Genomic DNA, 833 nt, shown 5'->3' on the forward strand with positions numbered 1-833 from the left:
CGTCATCGAAGAATTTGGGGAGAGAAAAGCATCATCTGGTATTTGGTGCTTTTCCGAGAGAGGAAGTGGAGATTGGCGAAGAAAAATATTGTGAAGGTGATGTAGGTGTATAATACAGGGTTTGAATCTATTTTTTTTTCTCTTTTTCATAAAATCGAACAAACTCTTATTGATAAGGATTATATAAAAATGATAAATGCAGTGAATGATGGGGATGGGAAAGATAGAAATGATAGCAATGATGAAAATAATGATAATAATATTACTACTACTGCTGCTATTGCTACTAATGATGATGGTCATAATCATGATGATAATATTAATGATAATAATGATAATAATAATGATAATAATGATTGTAATAGTAATGATAATAATGATAATCATTATTGTGATAATGCTAAAAATGATAAGGACGATAATGATAAATGTGATAAAAATGACAGAAAGTATGTTAATAATAACATAATAATAATATCAATAAAAAAATACTGGATATAAAACTACTGCAGTTAACAAGGATAACATCGACAATATAGCAACAACGCATCGCAGACAAAAATAACAACCCATCCATTGAGACGCATGTTGCAGATTTAAGCAGCCGAGAGACGCACAAAATACCCCCACGATGGTTGGTGACACACTGATCCAACCGCCGTCTCTGCGCTCTCTTTATAGGCAACTGACCGTGAGTGTTCACCGGTCGACGCACGGACCGAGGGAACGAAGGGGAAGAGAGGAAGGGGAGGGAAAGGAGAGAGAAAGAGGAATAGAGGGAAGATGGGTGAAGGGGGAGGGGGAGGAGAGAGGGGGAGGGGAAGAGAGAAAGA

This window comes from Penaeus vannamei, chromosome 9 (assembly GCF_042767895.1).
Source record: "Penaeus vannamei isolate JL-2024 chromosome 9, ASM4276789v1, whole genome shotgun sequence".
Classification (NCBI taxonomy): domain Eukaryota; kingdom Metazoa; phylum Arthropoda; class Malacostraca; order Decapoda; family Penaeidae; genus Penaeus; species Penaeus vannamei.